Raw genomic sequence first — 23674 nt, 5'->3', positions numbered from 1 at the left:
ATGTCCGTGCGTGCCCCCGCGTAGCCCAAGAAATTACATTTTTCAAGGAATCGAAACCTGTTGGCTAATGAGCTTCGGTGGCAAGGTGGAAGACGAACTCCCTAGAAGGGTCATCTGGTCCAACTTCTTCTTATGACACTGTTTGCGGTAACCACCCACTGACCTTTGTGACACGCGCAGGTGTGCCCGGCAAGAATGCGACGCGTTTCCCTGTTACACGCCCGTTTTACACGCTCGGGCGTGGCCAAGTAGATCATAATGTTATATGGCAGATACAGTTACTGGACGCAAAGGAAAAGAATATGATGCAGTAAGTAATGTGACGATTCGGATATGAAAGAGATTGGAGAAATGTAAATAGATTTAGCAGGAAGAATGATGAATGTTGAAAATATGTAAATCTAAATGTTATTCTGTAGCTAGGTATGCAGGAAATTATCTCTGACTCTGTTTCAAACAGCTGAAACTGTTGACGTCGTATTAACAACAGAGTAGAGACGGGGCAACCATATGATGTAATTAATCAGTTAATTCAGATATGTCCAGTATCATTACTATTGTAAGAAGTATCCGCTTATATTTTTAGAAATGATACTTGATTGACAAATTCCGTTACTGCAACCTGTTGCTCAAGAGAAAAGGCATGGGACTAGCAACCTCATTCTCAAAAGAACTTTTAAGAACCGGAAGGCCAATACCTTTTGACGTCACCAGCTCGAAAGGAAAAAGGCGTATGATATAATACAGTGTATATATGTATATACATATATTTATGTACATATACTCGTATATATGTGTATATATATTTATATTTATGCATATATGTACGTGTATATATATATGTATATAAATTATATATATACGAGTATATATATATATATATATATATATATATAATATATATATATATATATATATAAATATATATATATATATATATATATATATATATATATATATATATATATATATATATTTATATATATATATATATACATACATATATATATTATAATTTTCCACACTCATAAGTTTGTGGTAAAAAGAGGAGGCAAACCTGAAGAATAATAATTTAATTATTTTTCACATTGCGTCAACAACAAAAGACACACCTCCAGATAGCCACCGGAAGATGACGTCACCTTTCTTTTATGATGTCATCATCTTTCTTTTATGCAGGAAAGGAAGGAAATAAAAGCAAGAAACTAAAAGAAAGCGCCGGTAATTAAAGCGCGAAAGACCTTCACAGCTTTTCGTCATAAAACCTGGGCCAGATGGTTGGATAATATAGCCCTGATCGCGATAATAAAGCCGTGACTGAACCAGCCCCATTTCAGACTTTGCCAGACCGCAGCAATCACTGGGCCCGGGTTCTTGGGACGAGCTGGCGCGATTCTCGCCTCGTTGGCGCGGCGCCGGCGACCTTTCTGGCGCGTTTTGGCTTGATGTAGCCAGAATGTCAGAGATCTCAGTATTCTTGAATAAATTATCTTCAGATAATAATAATAATAATAATAATAATAATAATAATAATAATAATAATAATAATAATGATAATAATAATTTTTGAAGCCATAATTCTCCATGAGGAATGGTGACGATGTTGATGGTGGTGATTTTTGAAGCAATAATTCTCCATGAGGAATGGATATTTTCTTAAAAAATACTCCCAAGATTTTTTTTAACCAGTACCGGACGTGTAAGATTCACGATCTTAGATATTATGATTAAGTCCTAAAGCATGTTGCTTCAGAAATCTGTTGTTATTATTGTTATTATTATTATTATTATTATTATTATTATTATTATTATTATTATTATTATTATTATTATTATCCAAGTTAGAAATAACTGACAGTCCGGAATTTTTAATTTTGAGGTAATTCTTACCTGAAACCTCATATTGATTAAAAAAGCAAATTACGTATGACTTGATAATTTTTTATTTTTAAGACGAGTTTCATTGGACATTATAATAGCTTTTGTCTTTCAAACTCCTACGTCGTGAATTTTGAAGATGAAATGGTATTAAATTACGCAATATTATTATTGTTTTTTTTTCTTGCAAAATGAGAGTTGTTGATGTCCCTGTTATTTATACTACCTGTCATAATAGGAACAGTGACAGAAGTAACAGGAATAAGAGTAATGGTCTTAATAGTAGGTTAATGTAGTTGCAGCCCAATGCAGTAATATAGGAAAATAAAATTCCCACAAAAAGTAAAAAAAAAAAAAAATGTATTGAAAAAATCCAACGATGAAACCTGCTGTCTCTTGGTGCATTGTTTTTTCCACTTGATGGCAATAACCACAGATAAGGTTTTTATATTTTTCTTACTTGGAAAAACAAAAACCTCCTGAGAGAAAAAAAAGCGTCAAGATAGGAAGTAGATCGTTGCTCTGCCTCGCCACGATGCCCATAAAACCGAGTGGTTTTAGTAAGTAGGCCAAGAATTCAATGAAGCAGGTCGTGGGTAATTATCGATATAAAACAATAGACTTCGCCAATATTTTCTTCCTCACGAAAAAATTGCAACAACGAGCAACGTCAGTTCGATTTGGCATAAACGAATATGAAGATTTCGACGAGAACCGTGTGTTAATTAAAATGCGTTTTGATGTGCAATATATTCTTCGCCAATATTTTTTCCCTCGTGAAAAAATTGCAACAACTAGCAACGTCAATTCGATTCGGCATAAGTGAACATTAAGTCGTCGGCAAGAACCGTGTGCTAATTAAAATGCTTTCTGATGCGCAATAGACTTTTCGCTAATATTTTTTTTCCTCATGAAAAAATTGCAGCAACTAGCAATGTCCATTCGATTTGGCATGAGTAAATATTAAGTCTTGGAAGAAAACTGTGGGTTGATTAAAATGCACGTTGACGTTTGTTTTGAGTCTCGTGAGACTTGTCAGTGGCATGGTGGACCAGAAGGAACTGAAGTCTATAATTGGCTTACTGTTTTTATGGGTCTGGAAACATTCGTTGCCTTAATAAGACAGTCATGGCTGCTCATCCCTGTAGGGGGTTAGTGCCCCTAGCTGCAACCTCTTTCATTACTTTTACTGTACCTCCGTTCATATTCTCTTTCTTCCATCTCACTTTCTACCCTCTCTAACAGTTGTTTCATAATGAAACTGTGAGGTTTTCCTCCTGTTACACCTTTCAAACCTCCGTTACTCTCAGTTTTCCTTTCAGCGCTGAGTGGCCTCTTAGGTCCCATCGCTTGGCCTTTGGCCTAAATCTTATATTCCTTCCTATGGCTGCTCATGACTTGATCTGAGATAGATCAGTAGATAGATAGATGAGAGTCGCTGATTTGCCTGCAGTTTTGACCGAAGTTTTCATTTTCGTCCGTTGCAGAATGACCTGTCATTTTGAAGTACCGTTGTTTTTATCACCAGAAAATGAGAAAATGGAGACAATTATGAATACATTCGAAACACGAAGCTTAGAATATTTATAGGACTTTCTGTCAATTCTCGTTGTTTAATAAATCTTTGGAACAAACAATTGAGGATTCTTGAAGATTATAAATTCGTTTTCATCTTGTTAATCTGCCTTGTTGATAGTCTCTTCGACCGACGACATGTTCCTTCATATTTACTAGGAAAGAATATTGATTTCCTCTAATTTCCACTTCATCAAGGTCAAGGTGTCATTTTACATCTCTGTCTACTATTTTACCAACTTATATTCAAGTAATATCGAGGTTCTTCAGCATATGTTCCCATTTGATTGGGACATATTTCTCTCAGTCAGTTAGGGCGGGGAAGACGTTTGAAGTCGGAACTTGGAAAATTATTTTAAAGAGCGGGTAGAAAAATTGTGGCAGACCCAACTGCTTTTTCCGGAAAAACCTTTCAAAAGTTTTATTATTATTGAATACAAAGGAAAATACTACTTTTCGGATACAAAACTACACGGATATTATTTTGAAAGTTTTCTGCGATCGTAAGTGCCAATGATATTTTAGACACCTATCAAGAGAATATGAATGTATATAGCAAGCTTGATCGCGTTTAATTGTGTGTCGACACCAGTCATGTAAGGAATGGAAAGCTGTATTTCGATATGTTCAGACGTGAGTATAATTATATATATATATATATATATATATATATATATATATATATATATATATATATATATATATATATGTGTGTGTGTGTGTGTGTGTGTGTGTGTGCGCGCGCGCGCGCTTGAGTGCATGTGTCTACATGTATATGTACGTAAGTATGAAATAACGCAGTACTGATTTTAATTTAAATGCAAAATAAGCATATAACGTAAACAAGTAAACCCGACACCCCGTATTCAGCGCAAATAACATCAGCCTAAAGTATCAGTTAGTGCCAAGCAGATCTGCACGTGTGTGAAAAATACCTGACCTCTTGCCCCTTTGCGGGTAGCCATGTGACCTCTACGTGTCCAAAGGGCGTGTGTGACCCCATATGTGACCTCAGACACCAGTTGGCATCCGCGACCTCCATTAGCGGAAATTGACCCGTTGATGGGGCATATGATCAGTTAAAGAAAAGACTGACGTCTCTGACGATTGGTAGTTGGGGCATTTTGGGTATCAGTGACGAATTGTTTATTTGTTTTTTTGTTAATTAATTAATTTGTTTATTTATCTGTATAGTCATTTATTTATTTATCTTTACTAGAGAATTTCGCAATCTGCATAACGCTGTGCATAATTGTTGAAGACTGTATACATCGTCTTAGAAACATTTACTTAAAACACTTATTTTATGCGTATAAAAACGTTTACATCCATCCATCCACCCATACATACATATATCCATCCATACTTAACATACATCAAATATCTATAGGTAATTTTAATTGTATTTAATACGAATATTGTTTTAAGATATTCCGCCTCCCTTCTGAACCAAGTTCTCCACTTCTCTCAGATTTCTAGCTCCCAAACTTTCTTCTAAAAGCGATAAAACTAAGAAAGACTCGAGAAAAGAGAGTGACGCACGCGCGATTTCCAACGAGATGCTTCTTCCACTCTTGCATTTGTTTGGCTTCTTACGCACCGCGAGACGCAGATGTTTCTTTTGGTTTTGGGGGCTTTCACTCTAGGTTCAGGAATCACGTACCTCAGGTACTGTGTGGCGCTGCTGCGGACGCTGTGTTTCTAAGTGGAGGCAGCATAGTTGGTCTTTAGTTGGTGGTCTTTCTTTCACAACTGTTCGGAATCAGTCGTGCTATCTAAGAAAGGGTTCGTGACGCCGTAATGGTTAGGTTTGCAGTTTCACTGCGGAACAAAGAACCCCAAAGGGGCCGGCAGTTAATTTTGGGAAACGTTGGTTATATTCGTCTCCTAAGCTATTTTACTACTCATTTGAGAGCAATTTTTTTAAAATACGTACAGTGTTCCCGCTTTTACTTAAATTAGAGAGTTTATGGGAACGAAAAATGTCGGAATTTTAAATCCGCGTTCCTTATTTACAGACTGGCAGCAGTTATTCATTAAAATCAATTCAGAGACTTTGAATGATAGAAAATCATGTGACAGCAAACAAACAAGGTAAAGAGAGAGAGAGAGAGAGAGAGAGAGAGAGAGAGAGAGAGAGAGAGAGAGAGAGAGAGAGAGAAGGTGTCCATGACACAACTCGTAATGATCAATTTCTGAGAGAAAAAAGTTTGAACTTCCTTTCTCAGGAAGCAGGATATTGTCAATGAAAAATATGTTCATTCTCCTGTCATTTATTTTTCTCAGTTGTTTGTTTACCGGGAAAGGCTCTACGGTCAGGGTCAGACTTACGTAAGGAGATGAATGGAGAAAATAAGAAAGAAATTTGATTGTAGACTACACAAAATTAATACTTAACTGAATTCCAGGGTTGGTGGAGTGACTATTCTCTAAAATATACATTATTCATTGATTATTCGGTTCAATAGTTTGTTGACATATTTATGTTCATTTGATAAAGAATGCTTTCTTTACCAGTAAATTGCTCACTTATCACCATTAAGGTTTAATAATATTTAAACAGCCGGAAGTTCATCAGGCTGTCACTTGTCCGAGTAAAATTGCCTTGAGGTGCAATCCATGACTGGTTATTATTAGAGATCAGAACTTTGACTCTATCCACATTCAGCATTCTGTCAGTTGATTCAGTGTAGTGTCCAGGATAAAAGCATTGCTTAGCTGTCTTTTTAGCTTTCTGTAAAAGAAAACTATTATGCCGGCTTTGCCTGTACGTCCGCACTTTTTCTGAGCTCTCAGATCTTAAAAACTACCGAGGCTAGAGGGCAGCAAATTGGTATGTTTATCATCCACCCTTCAATCATCAAACATACCAAATTGTACCCTTCTAGCCTCAGTAGTTTCTATTTTACTTAAGGTTAAAATTAGCCATAATCGTGCGTCTGACAACGATATAAGACATGCCACCACCGGGCCGTGGTTAAAGTTTCATGGGCCACGGCTCATACAGTACTATACCGAGACCACCGAAAGATAGATTATTTTCGGTGGCCTTGATTATACGCTGTACAGAAAATTCGATTGCTCCGAAGAAACTTTGTCGCATTTTTTACCTTTTTGAGGGGGTTGGTTTCATTCACAGTCAACATCTAACATTTCGAAGACTCACTGCTCCATCGCCCTGACTTCTCCTGTGTCAGGTCATCAGAACCAACTTTCATAAATCGAATTAGATCGATCTCCCTGACTTCCTTGTACCATGACAATTTTAATTTTGCTTGTAATCATTTCCGACTTTTTCTCTGACATACACATGTTACTTTCTAACTGTTCTCTCCAGCTTTCTTTGCTGACTCCAGATGACATTACTAGCATGCGTAGATTTCTGCAGTTTGCACACTCCATTCATCAAAATCATCACGAAAAGTTCAATAACTCCAACATTTTTTTCTTACTTTCTCCTTTGAGCACCATATTTGTTCTCTCTCTCTCTCTCTCTCTCTCTCTCTCTCTCTCTCTCTCTCTCTCTCTCTCTCTCTCTTTCTCTTGATTTATATTTGTATATACATACATGTATGTAAATATATCTGTATATATAAGTATATATATGTATATATATATATATATATGTATATATATATATATATATATATATATATATATATATGTACACACACACACATACATACTTACATACATGCATACATACACTCATTCAAAACAGCAAAGACTTAAGGCTTTGTACAGCAAACACCCGTATTTCCACTTAAAAGCATTAAATCTTAAACAAGAAATAAATGCTCATTCACTTTAGTTTAGCACCGCATGCTTTGATCGTAACTCGAACAAAGAGATCGAAATGAATTCATTAAACACTTCCTCCCCGCTGAGAAAGCAATTCCCTGTATGTAAAGACTTCAGTAGCTTGCTTGAAATGATAGCGTTGCATCACGATCTCCCTGCAGGAGATAAAATAGAAGAGAGAGAGAGAGAGAGAGAGAGAGAGAGAGAGAGAGAGAGAGAGAGAGAGAGAGAGAGAGAGAGAGAGAGAGAGAGAGGTTCTTTTGAATGTTCGTGATCTGGAAGTTCCATTGACAGACATCTTCGAACGAGGGTCGTTTCCAGTGACCTTGCTTTAGTCGTTCATGCCTTGAAGTGAACTGGAAAGAGAAGAAGAAGAAGAAGGAGGAAAGTAAAATGACAGATGTAATAGAATATGAATTCAGAAGCGGGTTTTGTTGGTAGATATACGGTTTAGGATGACAATAACTTTTTTCGCTTAAGAAGGCAATAATGATAACTCTAAGTATGTAAGGGATCACTTGAATACACTTATACATATACCACATTTCGAAGACTTTCAGCACTTGTACATCAAGAATGCGTCTAAGAATTAATTTTTTTAAGTCTAATAATTTTTTTCTCTTTCATATTTTAACTTATAATATATACAGTGTCCATGTACGCCGAAAACCAATCTGTGTCAATAAATGATTTTTAATGAGACATGTAAACAAAACCTCGCCGGCCATTACCTTCCAATGAGAGTTCGTGAAGCCCCATCCAAAGATCTGGCGTTAGCGGGCATCGTATTTTTTTTTCTCATAGGCTGAACCCTGTCTTCAATGCGGTGGGTAGAAAGGGTCAAAGTTCAGGCATTACGAAGTCGAGAAGACTCTTTTTATGTAGTAGTAAATAAGGTTGACGTTTTGTCACGAAGATGACTACGAAATGAGTTAGAACTTATAAGGTCACTGCCATCACAGTTGATATTTAGGGCTTCCTCTGTGGGTGTGTGGGTGAGAGAGAGAGAGAGAGAGAGAGAGAGAGAGAGAGAGAGAGAGAGAGAGAGAGAGAGAACCTTGCATTAAACAAGTATTTTTTTATATGATAGATTTTTTGTTTATACTTGTATTTTCCATCTTTTTGTATATACATATATAAATATCACAGTTAATATTTAGGGCTTCCTCTGTGTGTTTGGGTGGAGAGAGAGAGAGAGAGAGAGAGAGAGAGAGAGAGAGAGAGAGAGAGAGAGAGAGAGAGAGAGAGAGAGCCTGCATTCATCAAGTATTTTTGATAATATAGATTTTCAGTTTGCACTAGTATTTTCCATCATTTTTATATATAAATATCACAGTTGATATTCTGGGTTTCCTTTCTGTGTTTGTGGGTGGGTAGAGAGAGAGAGAGAGAGAGAGAGAGAGAGAGAGAGAGAGAGAGAGAGAGAGAGAGAGAGAGAGAGAGAGTTGCTTTTAATAAGTATTCTCAGTAGAAATTGATATGATGACAACCCTAATTTTGGAAGGAGTTAGGCATATACCTACCAGTCTTACATTAATATTTAGTTTTTTACAAACTTGGCAAAATGTTGCTATTTTTTATAAGAAATCTGGGTCAAGAGATTCACGTGAACGACAAATATTCCACTCGTAAATCACCCGTAGAACAAATCAACTCATTTGCATTGAAATCCAGGTTAAATATATGTCCTTTCTCTCACATTTGATCAAATGATTAAATCCTTCCCATGAACCATAAATGCAAACAAAGCAAGAATGTTATTTCTAAACTTTTGTACGGAATCATATGTAAGGTCAATAATCTTTCACTTATTTACAGATCTCGGTCTACTACGTTAATGCATCTTAGCTCCCCCTTCCCCCCCCCAAAAAAAAAGGATTTGTATAGCATCATTAATTCAGGTCTTAACATTACCTTAATTTGTAGCAAGCTTGACCGAGTGGAGGATCTTCTTAGAAACTGAAGAAGAAATCTGGACGCAAGACACAAGATGCACAAATTTGATATTGATGAAAGCCTGGGAAAGGTACAAGACAAATTCGCAGCAATTTGCACTGAGACAGCCACTAGAGAGTGATCAGAGATAAACATGAGAAAGTCATAACAACAAGAAAACCATGAAAAATAAAAGAGATTTTCCTTCGGTGATCGAAGTCTTGAACATCTGCAGGAACAAATAACGTCAGGAAACATTGCCGTGATTCTGTAAACTGACTTTCGGAAGCGAGTGAGCGTAAAATTTTGGATGTGAAATCGTTTGTGTACTTATTTTTGAGGCTAAAAGCCTTGGGATGTATTTTGCGAGAGAAAAGTCAGTAATGTATGATATGTTGTTATGTGTATACATGGAAGTTGTAACCCTTAAGTCAGTCTTCTTAATTGTGATCAAATAGCTAAGCTCATGTGACACCTAGTACTGGCATCACACGAGCACGTATTGTGCCACCTAGACAGTTGTTGGTGGAGTACCTGTAATAATGGTTTGACAACAAGACGCACGGCTCTGCTCCTGTTTCCTGAGATACCTGGATATTCTGAATCCATTTCCCAAACCCCCATTATATACTGGAAACAGACTGAAACTGGAACAACTCCAAGCCCTCGGAGCCAAAGAAATCTAAAATGGCCTTTAAACAGACCGTTGAATAAATCCTGTGCCTTCGTGGAATCGCTGGAAAAAGGATGGGTTGTCTATCTTTAATATTCGAGTAACTCGAACTTAATATTAGAGGCAATCCCCCAGGGATTTCGGAAGGAGCCTAGGGTCCCGGTCCAGCTGAGGAGCCCTCTCCAGAGGCCTCTCATGGGAGCCCTGAAGCTACTGTTCAACAGAATGAGTCTCTTCCGGCTTAGCTGTTGTTTAGTTTAAGCTGGCCTTATGCCAGCACGAGTCCTTGCTATTGGGCAGCCCATAATGGCTCAGTTTGGAACCCAGGATTGAGTGGGGTGAGGGGTAGGGGTGGAGGCGGTGGTCCACCTCCAGAGTTTCCTGTAGAGGCCAGGGGGGAATCTCGAGGATTGGAAAATTGATGGCTTACTTTTACGTCATCCAAATAGGTTAAGAGAAAGTAACTAATGATCTGTTTACCACAAGAAATATCAAGATTGGGATTAAAACTGATTAGATAGGTAGAAAGATGCAAGTGAACTGAAAATATGGAAGATAAATGAAATCAAGAGCCAGAAAAAATTACAAAAAAATATTCAATTAACACTACAAACCAATTGTAAGTAAAAGTATATTTGACAAAAAAAAAGTAGGACTACTCGTGTTTACAAGTGAAAAATAAAAAAAAGGGGGGCTTTCACAGCAAAGAAACAAAATCCTGGAGCTATATATTTAAAAAAAACCATATTTGCTTCAGGTATGGCTGATGATGACCTCCTGGCTACCTGAGGGCCTGCCACTTGTCAGACAGGTGTTTCTCATCACAATGGCAAGCTCAACCATATGTTGACCTTGAGGACTTATGGCCTAAATTCTAACCAGATCCAATTTTTTTTATTTTTAATCATTAGGGAGAACGAACTGTCTCTTATATCACGTTGAAAGTAGTGTTTTAAAGAGATGAGTTTCCCTGAAAATAACCTGAAACTAACTTAACACCTTTAATTATTATTATTATTGTTGTTATTATTATTATTCAGATGAAAACTATTCATATGGAACAAGCCCACAAAGGCCAATGACTTGAAATTCAAGCTTCCAAAGAATATGGTGTTCATAAGGAAGAAGTAAGAAGAGGTAAAGGAAAATATAAAAGAAGGAGGTCTCGCTTATTAAAATAGTAAAAATAAATTAGGCGCGCCTTTTTTTTATGTTGAAAATGATTGTCGATAAAGGAATAAAAAACCATTCTGAAATAAGAAGTAAGAGAAGGAAGGAAAGAAAGAGTAAAAAATCAGAGGGAAATAAGATGAGGGGAAGGGGGGTAGGGAGGAAAGGGAGGAACGATGGGGTGGGGGGGGTGATCTAGAGGGGAGGCCAAACTGAGATGGAGAAGGAAAACGGAAGCGCAGGTCACAAGCGCTTCTGGGCTAATTGAAATGGGAGGATCCACAATTGCCAAAGGCACGATAGAGGCATATGTTGTTGCTCTGAACCTCCCAGGGGGTAATATCCGGGGGCATCGCCCCCGTCAGGATTTTTTGTTTTGTTCTTTTGAGGTCGAATTTAGAGCAAGGTCTTCTGTCGAATACTCGCTTGCGCATATTCATTCGTGAAGTATGAAACATATATACTGTCTACACACACACACACATATATATATATATATTTTTTTTTGTATATAATATATATGTTATATGTATATACATAATATATATATATTATATATATACATATATATATATATATATATATATATATATATATATATATATATATATATATATTTAGCTCTGTGTGCATATGTGCATATACATTCATTTGATTATACGAATTTTGAGATAAAGAAATAATCTAATAGATATTTTATTTATCATTGTGTACCCAGGTTATTTCTCTCTCTCTCTCTCTCTCTCTCTCTCTCTCTCTCTCTCTCTCTCTCTCTCTCTCTCATATATATATATATGTATATAATGTCATATATATATATATATATATATATATATATATATATATATATATATATATATATATATATATATATATATATATATATATATATATATATATATATTATTTTGAGGTACGTTATGAATCGATTGACCGTATCAATTCTTAAATGAATGATCAATTTACAACAGTGTTTTGTTTTCAATCTTTATGAGGCCTACAGCCGTTGGCCAAAGTCAGAAGTTTACATTATCGTGTCGTGACAACCTTCCGTTAAGAAATCGGACGCACTGATGACCGGTAGGTTACCAAAGCACGATAACGCCACTTTTAGTCTTGTTGGGCTTGACTATAGTTTGATAGGTCACAGTCTGATGAGTATATTAAGCATTCCCCGTCTCCAAAGGTGATTCATCTATATCATCGCCAGCTTCCCTCCCCCCGGTCCTGTCTGTTTGTCTGTCTGTCTGTGTCCACCCACCTACCAGTGTATAATAATGGTTCCTGAACGGAAGCGATCAAGTGGGTTAGGACGGTAATAGCCGTGAGGAGTGTCTAGCGGAGCCATTTAAGCTGTTCATTCATTAAAATACCTTTGGTTTGGTCTCCTTCAGGTGACTTTACTGAAGGATGTGTTCCCCTTTTCCCTGTCGGGTGAAAGCTCGGGACATCTTGAGCTCCTCGGAGCGTGAGTTTGTCGTTCCATGATGGTTCAAATTCTTAACATGATTTTTAAAATATTTGATTTGATTTGGTCACGTGGCTTTGAAATAAATCTTTACTTTCCAAAGTAGTCTCCTTTATAGATTTCCGTTATTCCATCTCACTCGGGATTGGAGTTTCCATTATCTTATATTGTAAGTAAACCGGTACCTGAAATCATCACTTGATTGCCCTCGTGATTATATGTTTTTTTAAGGTTTTGTAGTTTTTTGTAAAAGAAAACTATTGTGCTGGCTTTGTCTATCCGTCCGCACTTTTTTTGTCCGCCCTCAGAACTTAAAAACTACTGGGGCTAGAGGGCTGCAAACTGGTGTGTTAATCATCCACCCTCCAATCATCAAACATATCAAATTGCAGCCCTCTACCCTTAGCAGTTTTGATTTTATTTAAGGTTAAAGTTAGCCATAATCGTGCGTCTGGCAACGATGTAGAACAGGCCACCACCGGGCCGTGGTTAAAGTTTCATGGCCCGCGGCTCACACAAAATTACATCGCGACCACCGAAAGATAGATCTATTTTCGGTGGCCTTGGTTATAAGCTGTACAGAAAACTCGACTGCGCCGAAGTAACTTTTTCACTTGTTTTCTACTTAGTTGGCATTTTGGTTGCTCTGTCAAGCTACTACCTCTGTGAAATTGATGATAAATTCGACAAAAATTGTCTTTTTCGCTTTAAATATTTGTAACGTGTCGAGATTCATTTTTTCAAATCAATTTTTCCTTTTAACACTAAATCATTCCCCTAACTAGCGTGGGTTCGAATCTTTTCTGGGATGGAGAATGTCTCTGATAGATTCGTCAAATATTTTAATTTTCACTGCAAGTTATAGCAGAGTGTCTGAATTAATTTTTTCAAATTAATTTTTCCTCTTAACAAATCATTCCCCTAACCAGCTTGGGTTCGAACCCCTTATGGGATGGAGAATTACTCTTATAATGTCTATTTGTCGTTTGGGATTTCAAGGCTTTGAGTGGGAGACCGTATTAAAAAAAAAAATGAGTGAAAAATCAGAGAAGTCACTGACTTTAATAATACATAGATCCGGCGAACGTGACACTCGACTCCAAATGATTGCTGTAAACAACAGATCCCTCCCTCTGTATCTTTCTTTTATGATAATTGTCATTTCGAAAACGACCGCACACAAAATAGGAGAGTATACCTGAAATTGTTTTAGCTGCTGACCCGCTTATGAGAAGCCAGAAGAGAGAAATACCACCGTCGTGTAATAGTCGAGCCGGACAAGAGAAACGCATGTCGATTGCGGTTGGAAGTTATCGTACCACTCAGTACTGTCCTTCCGAGAGAGACTCGTAGCCTAGAGAAATGAATTCTCGTGCTGAAAAACTGTTATCGTGTATGAGTTTTTAGAAAGTCCGGATTATAAGGTAAGCTCCTGAAATTATATATACACATAGGGGCGCTCCCCGCACACAAAACACATGCGAGTGCGTTTGTCTAAGTAGGTGTTCCGATTTAGAAATAAGTGAATGAAATTTCGCTATTTTTTACACCTTTTCTCTGTACTCAGTGATCACTCAGCGCCTTTGCACATCACCAAAATTTCAGCAATCCTCCATCGTGAGGTTATTTTCGTCTGCGCAAGGAACTCCGTTACGTCATATGCCTATATACAGTACGAGACGAATTGAGCCTTTATGAAAGATCAAAGCAGAAACAGATATCCAGTCATTTACCAATCACAAGCCAATCATTACGACCCCAGCAGCCGAAGGATAACAATGGACTCTTACTGTCTTGCAAAAGATGTAGGAGAGAGAGAGAGAGAGAGAGAGAGAGAGAGAGAGAGAGAGAGAGAGGAACAAAGAAAATAGTCTTGCACCAAGGTGAAGAGACTAAACGAATTCCATTCTTCGTAGTCGTTGCTCAAGAAGCAGGAGAAGAAGAAAAGGAAGAAGCAGAAGAAATTATGACGCGAAATTCCTAGGAATTTTAAGACGGGATCAGAACTACAACAGATCGTCGTAAGTCTTTCGAGTTACGTCGAACGATAATAACAATAAAGAAAAAAAATCGCATTTATCGTCTATTGTATGAATTTGTGTGGCTGATTCCGACTCTATCTTAGGATTCTCGTGACCTTCAGTTTGTACTCTTGCTATCGCTGACGCTCCTGCGCGTTCTATCGCTGTTTAAAGTGAGGTTAATGATTCCTTTGTTAGCGGGACTTGCGTCACATGACTTGCTGCTGGTTGCTGAGTTAATGGAGGATTCCATTGTTAGGAGATATGTCGTCATTTGGCCTCAATGCTTTGCCAGTTTGTTTAGACACATGTAGATCGGACGTAGAGACATATTTGACTTAGAGGGTATATTTTGATGCATGTCTGGAGGCAGCATTCTCTCTCTCTCTCTCTCTCTCTCTCTCTCTCTCTCTCTCTCTCTCTCTCTCTCTCTCTCTCTCTCTCTGTCAAGTTTTGCGTTTTGTTTTCTATTACCGACGACAATATTGCCAGTCATGTTTCAACAGTTTTCACATTTTATTGTTCTTTGTTATGGGAATCTCATTTTTCTTAAAGAAATGATTTTCTCATGGTTACATAGTTAACAATTGAAAAGAATTAATGTTATAATTGTGATGCAATGGTGATAAGCGCTCTATAGACAGGCAGAAAGACAGTCATTCACACACACACACACACACACACACACACACATATATATATATATATATATATATATATATATATATATATACATATATACGTATGTATGTATATATATGTATTATATATGCAGTATATATGCATATATTTTTATACACACACACACACACACACACATATATATATATATATATATATATATATATATATATATATATATATATATATATATATATATATATATGAATTATAAGCTATCAAGTAGGCTAATGAGAGAGAGAGAGAGAGAGAGAGAGAGAGAGAGAGAGAGAGAGAGAGAGAAAATCTGTCGAACAAGAACACGAGTACTGCTTTTCATTACAGAAAACTGACGTTATCTTCCAGCGGTCATTTCCTCCACGGGTGTGGTTTTAGCGAAAATGATTGGTATGTTGTACCTAGCACTTGCAACTCGTCATGCTCGACCGTCATAAATAAATTTTCTCACGTTTAAAGACAGTTTAAGAGAGCTTCATTTGGATCTAATTACTGCCTTCTGGCTTTTGCTTCATTATTTTTCTTTAGTGCTCCTGACACCTTCGTATATTTTTTTGTTCATGGTTTGTTAGTGTTAGGTTTCCCTGCATTATTATTATTATTATTATTATTTTAAAAAAAGAATGGCAGCATCAGTAGAATGTCAAAACTTGGTTAAAAGAGGGTCTACTCCCTTCATATTATTTTATAATAATAATAATAATAATAATAATAATTATTATTATTATTATTATTATTATTATTATTATTATTATTATTATTATTATTATTATTATTATTATTATTATTATTATAAATAAGAAAAATAGTTTGTGGAACAAACCAGAAAGTCCTTGAACTTGCTAAGCTAGCTTCAACACAACTTACCCACAAATGTAAAGAGTGAAAATCACCAAGTACAAAACAGAAAATAAACTAAAGATGGCCGAAAGAAAATCACTAAATATAAAATAGATAGGAAAATAAATGAAATTAAAATTATCCAGTAAAATGAAAAATTTACGTACACGGCTCTGAAGTCCTCTTCTTCCCTGGAAACCCATAGCCATAGAAGTCATAGAGATATCGGCCCGAGGGTCTGCAGGGTAATAGTGGCCATTTGACAGATGGACCGCACAGTCCAGAGCCAGTTTCGTCGACTTCACGGAATCGGTTCGGTTGAGGACTTGAGGTTTTTTATTGGCTCGTTGTGCTCCGTTGAGGTTTTGTGCTTTCTTTCACTGTTGGGCATTGAAGAAATAAACTAGAGTAATATCTGTGGTTGGCAGAATATTGGAAGAAGCAGTGATAATGACAGAATATTGGAAGAAGTAAGGATAATGACAGAATATTGGAAGAAGCAGTGATAATGACAGAATATTGGAAGAAGCAATTATAATGACAGAATATTGGAAGAAGTAAGGATAATGACAGAATATTGGAAGAAGCAATGATAATGACAGAATATTGGAAGAAGCAAGGATAATGACAGAATATTGGAAGAAGTAAGGATAATGACAGAATATTGGAAGAAGCAATGATAATGACAGAATATTGGAAGACGTAAGGATAATGACAAAATATTGGAAGGAGTAAGGATAATGACAGAATGTTGGAAGGGTTAATAATAATGACAGAATATTGTATAAAGTAATGGTAATGACTGAGTATTGGAAGAAATAATGATAATGACAGGATATTGGAAGAAGTAATAATAATAACAATATTGGAAGAAGTAATGATAATGACACAACATTGGAAGATGTAATGATAATGACAGAACATTGGAAGAAGTAATGATAATGATAGAATATTGGAAGAATGAATGATAATGACAGAATATTGGAAGAAGTAATGATAATGGCAGAATATTGGAAGAAGTAATGACAGTGACAGAATATTGGAAGAAGTAATGATAATGGCAAAATATTGGAAGAAGTAATGATAATGATAGAATAATGGAAGAAGTAATGACAATGACAGGATATTGGAAGAAGTAATGATAATGACAGAATACTGGAAGAAGTAATGATAATGACAGAATATTGGAAGAAGTAATGGTAATGACAGAATATTGGAAGAAGTAATGATAATGGCAGAATATTGGAAGGAGTAATAATAATGACAGAATATTGGAAGAAGCAATGATAATGACAGAATATTGGAAGAAGTAACGATAATGACAGAATACTGGAAGAAGTAATGATAATGACAACAACACCAACGCCAATGATTGCCTGTAATACAAGAAGGAGCGTTGTTTTTTTCTTGAGACTTCCAAATTTACCTTGGTATATTTCGTGCCTCTTGTCATTTCTCTCTCTCTCTCTCTCTCTCTCTCTCTCTCTCTCTCTCTCTCTCTCTCTCTCTCTCTCTCTCTCTTCTTGGAAGAAATGGGACTTCAACATTTCACAGTGTCACAAAAAAAAAAAAAATTCACCTTGTAGTAATTCATGCTCCTTGTTGTTTCTCTCTCTCTCTCTCTCTCTCTCTCTCTCTCTCTCTCTCACTTCTTGGAAGAAATGGGACTTCAACATTTCACAGTGTCACAAAAAAAAAAAAACAGGTGTTTTACAAGAAAATGATGACGAGATCCCACCCCAGGCGATAATTACTATATACCTCGGCGATAGTTTGATTTCCCCGACATATTGACAACTCTGTATTTTATTTTTTTGTATGTGTCATTGAGTGACACAGGGAACCGTGTAATTAAAAAGAGAAACTAGAATTTAATGGAGGGAATGACTGTTACAATAGTTCTTCAGCAGGCAATAGAGAGGTCAGGCTGGCAAAAATAAGAACGTATTTCACTTTCATGAGTCACAATAACTGAAATAAAAAGATGTATATGCATTTTGCTGCTTTCTTACCATGATGAAAAACGTCTGATTTGAATGTATTTTTTAATATTTATATATTGGCTTGTGATGGATGAAACTATTTTCGAAAATGCCTCTCAAGATTATCTTTAAAAATTGCTGGTGACTCAGCAGAACGCTTACGTGTGATCTTTGGCTTTGGTATTTACAATACAAATGAGTCTATTCCATGCAAATTATCCTCTTCATTATAATTTTTCCGTATCGCAAGTAAATTGTAATATATTGCAATTTCACATTCATGTTCATCCATTTTTTAAAGTTAGTGACATCCATCGTGTGATGAATGAAATTATCAAAACTGTTTCATTTGATCTCACTGGTGCGATTTTCTTTATTTGTAATGAACTGATTTCTTGGCGATAAAATGTTATTTTTACTGCCAAATAAGTGTCCTTCATTATCCGTAGAAAAGTAATATAGGCGAAGGACAGAAATCCCTTCACAAAGGGCCGTACACACGATCAGTATTACTGTCATTAAAAATACTGTCATTATTTTGGTACTGTCAGTACACTAAACACACGTTCAGTGACCGACATCGAGAGGTTGTCGCTATTGCGTTATAGTAAAATGGGGAATAAAGAGAAAGCATGTCTCTTTTCATATAATTTTGACTCCGAATATCTCACAACTCTGTTAAGCGACGATATAATAGAATAAAATTCTGAAGATCCATTTTCCCTTCTTCCTTTCCTGCCATTGTAACTACCACAACAGCTTGGGTAGTACTGATGGGAACGACAGTACAGCGAACACACCATCAGTAATATAAGGCCCGCCCAAATACTGATGACTGGATTTTGAAGTCAGTAACCATCATTTTGTGGTACTGATGGTACTTCAGTATGACGCAGACACCGTCAGTATTACTGACAGTACACAAAATAATGACAGTAATACTGATCGTGTGTACGGCCCTTAACGATATATAAATACAACTTTCTTTGAGACATTTAGCCAAACACAGACCTTTACGTCCAACTTTTGGTTTTATATAAAACTCTAGAAACAACGATAGTTTAAAGGTATAAAAGTTACTCCTCTCGAATTTCTAATAGAATTTCTGATAGAATATCTAACGGAATTGTCCTTTGGATATGCTAAATCTCTTGTTGTCTGCTGAATGCTGATAAGAGAGAATAATATCCTCCAAAATAGAGCGGTATGAAGAATATGAATTCCATGCAGCGGATCCGATTAATCTCTATAAATATTCTGAAACTCCTCTCACAGATTTCGGTAGCCTTTACCCTTCTGCTATAATGAATGTCCGAATCCAGTTAGGTAAAGGCAACAAATTCTATCTACGTGGTATTTTTCTGAGCGTCGATCCATGTAAGGGCTGCCCCGTCCAAGGTCACTACCTACGCGAGGAAAAGATCTGGGTTGTAAATAGATGCACGATAAAAAAAGAATGAAGGCAAAACACACAGTGAACACGTTGATTTATTCACTTCAAGTCATGTGTGTATTGATAAATGTACGCACAAAGATTGTGGTGTAATATTTGTCAGTGTGAAAAACGTCATGTGTTTATAAATGCTAAAATTTGTAAACACATATACATATATACACACAAATATAGTATATATATACTATAAAAGTATATATTAAACTATATATATACACACATATATTATGTGTGTCTGTACAAAGAAATTTTTAATTGTAATAATTTATTTCACTAAAAGGTATTTAATTTATTTGCAGGTGAGTGGAGAAAAAAAATGACAAATCTGTGACGTCAGAGCTAAAGGCAGCGCATCCCTCCAAAGCCTTATTCAAGTAAGTATGTGGACCATTATATACTTCTTTATAATTTTTCTTTATATTGTCGCATTGTATAAGTAAGGTATAGTTTTATTACTAGATACGATCAAACGTTCTTAGTTCTCATTAACAATTCGTTGATGTCTGACAAGTTGATTTTTAATTTGTCCGGAACGTATTGAGAATTTTTGAAAATTAGAAGGACTGATTCTTCTAAAGGGGAATTATTCTGTTTGACAAAATCATAAAGATCCTGACACGACGTTTTGTGTAACCCGCTTATAAACATTTAAACTGAACTAAAGGCGGAGTTGATAACCAAACACAGTAAACAATTATTCGCAGACGATTAAGGAAATTTCATTTAAAGACACTCTTGTATGAGAGAATGATCTAAGTGTCGTACTCAGAGTGAACACAAAAACTGCTATCCGGTGAATTTGAATGTTTTTTTCGGGGAACTTTGCCCAACAGGTGTCAGAGAGAGAGAGAGAGAGAGTTTTTATCCAAAAGTCAGTATGCAGTTTAGTTGTATTAATTGTAATTTTGTAAAATGCAGTCTGCATATGTCACCATCTACAGGTTTTCTCAGGTAGGAATAATATTAAATACGACACCTTTCATGAAGATTTTATCTAGAGCCACCTTGAGACAGGGTAAACAGATCAGTTAGTAATATTCGCAGGATAAAACCACCCTGAAAGTCCTTCAGCCTGACATTTTCGGAGACAAATTATTGACTAACATAAAAAAAAGAATAACTCAAAAATAGAGCAAGCAGTCAATCTCTTGACTTTGAATGTAAACAAGATCTTAAATCTCCCAGAGGGTATAATCATCCATCTACGCTTAAGCGTAAACGGTGATGAAAATAAGATTTTCTTATAATACCATCTCTGATTTATTGCTGTATACGAAGGAAATAGCTTAAACATATTTCATCGTTTCCTTATTACTGGAGATAGGGTGTTGCCATATTCCATATTTTTTTGACGGCTCAAAAATCACCATTCCAAAAACAAATTTGTTTCTTAGTTTTTGATTTGTTATTCAAAGACTTTGATTACCGCTGTTTCGTATGCCTCCATCGGCAAATTTTGGAAATTATTAAGAAATTAGTCAACCTGAAGTAGTATAATTAGGTGTGATAGTATGAGAGATTTCTTGGATCTACCATCAGTAATAATGTAATTATAATACAAATGCTCATCCCCGAAATAGCATTTCCGGAATCTCTTTTCACTGTCCATTCCAAGAAGACATTTGCATTCACCGTAGGAACCAATTAAATGATTCAGCTTTGTCCATTACCCTCTCACACGTGACTAAAGTCCATAGATTTCAGACTGAGGCATTTAATGGCCAATCAGGGCATATCATATATATATTTCTTCATGCTATTCTTTTATTTCGCCCTTACTCAAATAAGACCCAATAGCAATTGGTACCTGTTCATGTTCAGATGTGAATAAAAATGGTTAAGATTATACATACTGAAATTCCCATTTTAGGTGTTTTGATAGCATTGCATTTTATTGAGGCAAAATTGTATAGATTTGCGAAGAGGAAGAGGAACATATCGTCCAGTTATGTCAAAGAAAAATCTCTTGAATATGTCGACGCCCTGTTGATCTGTAACCCAAAATCATCATCCATTATTGAATCCCAAATCACTCTCCAGTACAGTTTTTGGGTTTGTTTGACAGTTGTCCTCCAAGTGAATTTCGACAATCCAAAAGATTTTATATGTTCATTTTAAAGAGGTCCAATTGCAGACCTCTGCTCGATTTCCCGTTATCCGTCATTCTATTTCCTTGAGCATATGTATAGACGCTGGATATTTTCATAGATTAGATGTTTTGGTAGCATTTTCCTCCTGGTTCTTGAATGCTAGTTTCCTCTTGAGGCAGTTGTTGCTGTGAAATACTCAAACCGTCAATAATTTACTGTTTTGAGTATATGCATTTATTATCCAGATTTATAGTGACACTGTATCCGTACTTTTGTAAGAAATCTCCTAGAAAATCTTATGGTTTCTTGCATGACAGTTGCTAACCTGTCAGGATTCATAGAAATCAGAACCTCATGCCATTTTGTCGGTTACAGGAAACTTTAGACATCAGGAATCAGGACAGCATTTTATCCCTTTAAAAGTTCATTTCATTACAAAAGCCTTTACATGTCAAAATATACAGTAGTATTTTCATATCTAGAGCGAAGAAAGTCTATGCCATTTTTTGACATTTATTCCCATTTCCACCCAGAAAGTTCATTTCATTACAATAGTCTTTACTTGTCAAAATATACAGTGGTATTTACATAATCAGAGCGACGAACGTCTATGCCACTTTTCGACACATTCTCGTTTTCACTCTTAGATCTTTAGGCACTGAAATGGATCTTGTGAAGCAAAACTCATAAAGGCATCTATAGCATTTTCTCTTAGAGTCATCTTTATTAGCAAATCTGGCCTGATGTTCAGTAGCTGCAGAGAAAAGAGACTAAACAACACAGATATGAACGTCTTTCTGGGTTATTTAATGTAATATATTAAACGTGCAAATCCTTCAGTGCACAGGTCACGAACAAAGTATTTCTTGCCTTTAGCCTTTCAACACATTTTCATGCTATGTGTTAGAAGGCTAAATTAATTTTTTTTTTTTTTTTGGAGCGTCGCAATAGCAAATCCTTTTCGATCTGATAATATACGGACAGCCAGCTTTAGAAAACTTATTCCTCAAACGTGTTTGTAACCAAGGTTAGCTTGAAGATTTCTCTTGGATAATTACTGTTTCAGTTGGCTGTATTTCTCAGCAAAAATAGATTTGGTACCTTGAATTAAAGACATAAAATGGAGAATTAGCTTATTCAGTTCTGCAAAGGTCCTTGGAAGGAAAAGAGAAATTGAACGTGATAAATAAAATGTTCAGGATATCCTCATAAAATTCTTATTTATATAAAATTTTTGTCATTGCTAATCGCACCTTATTTTCAAACGTCCCATAATTAGCTGAAGGAAATGCAGTATTTGTTTCCGTTTGTCATTTTAAATTCTAGCGTAATTGCCTTTATTTTTTGCATAATAAAGTACTGAAATTTTCTTTTTCCTTCGTTTTCTTACGAGCAAGAGCCCGTGCTGCAATAAGGCCAGACTAAACTAATAATAACATAAGTAACAATAACAGCAGCCATTTCGAACAAAATTGTGTATTGCCAGGGAAATGTTAAAGTCTAAACTTACTAAAACTTTTGGATAACGCATTATGTTATTACAGCATAAGCAGCAGGCACTTATGAAGTCTATAATTCTCATTGTTTTGAAGTTAATTCCATTATGAAGACGCGTTTGCATTTATATTGTAGACTGTTATTTTTTTTTTTTTTCCTAAACAGAACAAGGGCTACAAACTCAAGCAACGCTGTTGAATGTTAGTAAGCAATTTTATTTCTTATGAAAAATATATATAGCCTTCACCGTATGTTCACGTACCGTGTGCGCTTAAGAGAGAGGATTCTTTTATAGATGACCTCACGTACGATACTTTTTTGCGGGCACGTACGTTGCGCATTATTTTACCATCAGCGATACCGAGCACGATAATCTGGCACTTTACCGAGAGAGGGCGTTCCAACAACTTTATGGCCCAGTCGGTTTTTTGTTTCCCCAAATTGCAGCACTGACCTCCAATATTTCAATAAAAAGAGGAAACAATGGAAGAATGTCTAACCTTTTCCAGTAAACCACATAGCAATAACCTTCTTTGACTGCGCGCGCAGTCAGCCAATGTAAGTTTGTCATTATTTGTGTTTACCAACCCTTATTCCCCGTGTAGCGGGTAGT

At 36.1% G+C, this 23674-nt stretch overlaps 1 protein-coding gene across 2 annotated transcripts in view; it reads left to right on the top strand.

Annotated features, from left to right (window-relative positions):
• The window catches only part of LOC136848221 (uncharacterized), a 127108-nt gene that overhangs the window by 30267 nt on the left and 73167 nt on the right, over nucleotides 1–23674 (top strand). Inside the window, exon 1 of one of the 2 annotated variants that reach the window (XM_067120566.1) lies at nucleotides 19785–19848. The exons of the other annotated variant lie outside the window; for it this stretch is intronic. The gene's annotated coding sequence lies outside the window, so the exon portion shown is untranslated. Of the gene's footprint in view, nucleotides 1–19784; nucleotides 19849–23674 lie in introns of those variants that run through there. 2 annotated transcript variants of the gene reach the window in all.

Source organism: Macrobrachium rosenbergii, chromosome 18 (genome assembly GCF_040412425.1).
Source record: "Macrobrachium rosenbergii isolate ZJJX-2024 chromosome 18, ASM4041242v1, whole genome shotgun sequence".
Taxonomy (NCBI): Eukaryota; Metazoa; Arthropoda; class Malacostraca; order Decapoda; family Palaemonidae; genus Macrobrachium; species Macrobrachium rosenbergii.
This window is presented reverse-complemented; position numbering and strand designations above follow the sequence as displayed.